We start from the raw sequence: 4,514 nt of genomic DNA on the forward strand, positions 1-4,514 counted from the left end.
AAAAGTTCTTAAACCCAAAAGCTCCTTCTCTCAGCACTTGAAGTTATTATATGGCTACAGCTATAAACTTTGTCATCAAGTAAAGAAAACCAAATGGCTCCAAGAGTGGCCATGAAGACAATTAATCCAACCACCCAGAAGGCCTCGCAACGGCAGGAAACAGCCTGCACCTCATGCTTGGTTGCCACCCTCCCCTCCCTGCAAAGTAACTCATATTCCCTTAAATTATCATCAGTGTGGGCACACCGAGCAAGATCCAGCACATGGAAGGTACTGGACCAGCAACACAGGTTCCATGAAAGTGGAAACCCACATACTGCATCCCCTTCCCACTCCGCTACAACAATACTGTGTGAAAACTCTGGGTGCTAGAGCTACAAAGCATTAAAGACAAAGAAAGATTCTGCTACTTCTATTAACTACTTGCTAAGAAATACAGGCAGTATTTGCAAAGTAAGAGACTTACTTTTATTGAGAGTTACATAATTCCATCACTGTATATCACATGCTAAAATACATACAAATACATGTAAAAAGCAAAACCTAAAAATGGATCCACATGCAAAAGGCTAGAATCAGGCTGCTAACATAGAAGCCCCAGAGATGGACTCCCCTCCTTTCAATGCAGGTTGATCACACTTTTAACAGAAACAACTGAAAAGCAGCACATTACAACTGATACAGTTTACAGTCCATCTTCAGCTACAATTTCAGCCTGGCTGAAAACCATGGTGGTTCAGGCACTGCTGTTCACGCACCTGCAGGATAGGTCAGCCAATTCTTTCAGAAATATTGGGAAGAGATCCAAGAGTAAAATAAAACAGGAAGTAGATAGTAATCTGTCATCCCACAACATATAATACAACAGCCTTTAACTTTGGGCTCAAAAAATCATGAAAAGTAAAAGAAATCTCTCAAATTAGAAGTTACTTTTTACTTTGATTCCTAATAGGATAGCAGCTACAGTCTCAGAAACGTGCCTTTTGCTTTATGTCTGCCTATGTGTTACTTAGAAGTGGCCAGCTTCAGAAGATGTAAACACCTGTTCACAAGTACCCACTGGAGATAAGACTGATCTCAAGCAGTCACTCACACCGCAGCATGCTGCAGCCCTGGCCAGAAAGGCAGGTGGAATCCTCCCTGCAGCTGACAGGTCTGCTGCTCTAGCCTGGTAACAGATCCCAGAACTGAAATGCAAGACTACGTTGCTAATTCTTCCTTACTTCAAAGAAAGAAAAAGCATTAGCAGACTGGCTGAACAGTATGGTGAGTGGTAATGGACAGACAGGGATAGATGGAGCAACTGGAATAGTCATTTGGTGGAAGAGATGCAGGCAAGAGCCAATGTAGGGCAGAGTAGCTAAAAACAGAAAAAGGGAACAAAGAAGGTTACAGCAGAGGAAGGACAAAAGCAAAAATGCAAAGCAATGTTAAAACACTCTTGGGCACTGAACTTGCCTTTTAATTACTACAACAGAGCCTCTTCAAAGTCTAGCTCCAAACACACGAGACTAAAGCCAGACATCACTAGAGGGGCATTTTTACAGTATGATGAAGAACCCCTAGTGTAGTTTATTTGGATTTGAGAGGCCCTTTCTCATATTTTACACTCAGTAGTCTTAGTTAAAACATTATTAAATATCTAAAACCAGGCCTAGGAAGCTGAAGTGTCTGTAAAAAGTCAGCTGGCAAAGGATGGTAAGAATTAAGATTAATAATCCCCTGTTTGCTGTAAAAAGCTGCACCATCACAGGTTTGCCAACATCAGTGCAAGTCTAAAGCATCTGGAAAAGAGGAAAGATTGAACCACTGCTGTATACACTGCACACATCTACCCTGCAGAAAACAAACTTTGTTAATCCTATTTTGGTTTCAGGTTAAGGAAAGAATGATGGTATATAAATATTACTGTGATACTGGGAAGATGCAACTCTGCAGAATAATACCAAAAGAAGTTACTAAAATCAACTAAATATTTATTTGATGCACTTAGAAAAACCAACCCCAACAAATTTAACTAATTGTTGGGAAGCAACTTCCAAAGACATTTAGTCTTAAAATCAAAGAGAACACGTCTTGACAATATTCTGACTTGGAATGCTCAAGATACTCCTAGATGTACTAAAAAACCCAAGTAAGTACTGGCAGTTTGACATTATTCTCCCTCCTTTGCAGTTGAACCTAGTTAGATACTAAACAGAAGACTGCCTCATAAATTAAATATAAACTTCTGGTAAGAGATTATTAATCTGAAGGTAACACAAAAATGCTAAAGGGCAAAGGAAAATGGCTACATCCAAGCTTATAACTGCCCTACAGGAAACGACTCTTTCTTAATGATTAATAACCCCCTTCCTCTCTTTTGAGCCAGCTCCTCAGACAACTGTTTGACCAGAAATGAAAAAAATATTTACACTTTTCAGAAAAGAAGCAATAAATGGAATGTTAAACTCTACCACTTTGCCAACCTAATTTTGTCATTTCATTTCTTTGCTTGAGTTTAGGTCCTCCTGAAGACTCCCACACTTTTTTCCTAATTCCTTTTGAGCAGAATTAAGAAAACCTAACGTACTGTTTTTATTTGCACGTTTCTAAGTAAGTTCTTAATTTAGAAAATATCAACCTCTTTTTATAAAAGATAACTCCTAATTGAGAATGACGCAAATCACTCTGAGTTCAGTCATCAGCACAGACAGACCTAACAGGACAGCCCGGGCCTCCAGAACCACTCGAATGGGCATCGTGATGTGCGCTTGAGCAGGCACTGAACCCTATGGCATGCTGGCAGGGAAGATCCAGATCCCCCAAGATCCCCAATACTCTTAAACTGCCTCTTTCTTTTCAAAGAGCAACCACTAGAACACTCATTTGCTGAAAACTACCCAACACATCAGTTTAACTGTGTAATCAGCACCACTATGATAAAGTACGCAATACTTTAGATACAGTAGACGTGTCCAAGCTCATTATAGTTATTACAATAAAAATATCATCAGGATGTACACTTTTCCATGACGAGAGGCACAAGATGACTTATTTTTAAACCATGCACAGTATCAAAATTGGAAGTCTATTTCAAGATTCAGATCTGACTTCAGATACAGATCAGGCCACCTCTAACTGGGAACAGTAACATGTTCTGTTATTAAAACATAAATTACAAACGATTTCAGTGTTTGCAGCATTTCTTTCCGCAACACCCTAAACCTATTTCTAGGCACACCATGCCAAGGAAGTATTTTCAATTGTACTTCAACATACACTTCAATCCAGCTCGCTAAACATAACTGAAAGGTCTATTAAAGCACAGGCTGGCATGCTTGAGTCTCTACCATATTAAATTACTTAACTGAGAAAAAAATCTCTGGAAACACCCTCGCCTTTGTGCCCATCATGCCATTCCCTCCAACAACTTGTACACTGGCTTACTATTTTATACCCAGAACCAGACACCAGACATGCGGAATGCTACAGCTGTTTACTCCCCTACAAAATACTGCGTTTCACTTTACAGTTACAAGCTTGGATCAACTGGAAGCAGAAAAGACTTGTGAGACATGACGCTAATATTAGTAGCAATTTTCACAGAACAAAGCTCTCACCTGAAGAGACACGTGCTTACATTACAAGTTCTTAGAAGGGACAGAGGCAATTTGCTTTCAACTTTATCTTGCGAGCAAGCTTGGGTTCCAAGGACAAGTCCATCCAAAAGAGCAGATACCAAACTTGGGTGAAGAGCAGCCCTGAACTCACCTGTGAGGCACAACTTCCAAAAGGAAGAACTGAGCTTGCCCTGACAGCTAAATATCGCCTTTGGGTAAAAACCCAAACACCACTTTAATTCAAAATTTAGGAAGTTGCTAAGAATTCAAGACAGATGCAAAGCGCAGCCTCAGCTTAAGCAACTCTGAGCCAGGGCTGCTGGGTAAGAAGGAAGATGAGGAAGGGCTCACGAGAAGTTCCTTCTCAGCAGCTGCTGTGGTAACGGGGGAGGCTGAAACACCTGGGCTGCTTCAGGAGCAACACCCCTGCAGATAAACAGTTTAAATGATTTATTCTCATTTTAAAGCCCACTTTTTTTTTTCCTCCAAAGGTTTAATCCCTCTACTAAAACAGGTTGCAGACTGGGTGAGAGAACTGAAGAAACCAGAGCACTCTTTTCCTGCCAGAGGAGGACTCCGAGGAGCCACATGCCGGCAGAAACGCTCCTGAGCCAGACCCCCGAGCGCTGGAGGTGCGGGAGGCTCTCTGGAAAGCTGACGGAGTAGGAGTAGGGAGCATTCAAAACGTGTCACGCGTGAAAAGAAGGAATTACATCACGGGGAAAGCAGCCCGGAGCCATTTGGTTTACTCTGGTTTCTGATCAGCCTCCGGGGGGATGGGACGAGGGGAAGGAGCCCGAAGCGGCGCCTGTCACCGCCTCGCTCGCTTTAAACCCGCGCAGACCGGGTTGGAACGAGACCGGACCCGCCCACGGCGGAGCCGGAGACCGAGTGGGGGCGGAGGAGCGCGCG

The sequence above is a fragment of the Egretta garzetta genome, unplaced genomic scaffold, assembly GCF_000687185.1.
Source record: "Egretta garzetta isolate BGI_Z169 unplaced genomic scaffold, ASM68718v1 scaffold374, whole genome shotgun sequence".
Classification (NCBI taxonomy): Eukaryota; Metazoa; Chordata; class Aves; order Pelecaniformes; family Ardeidae; genus Egretta; species Egretta garzetta.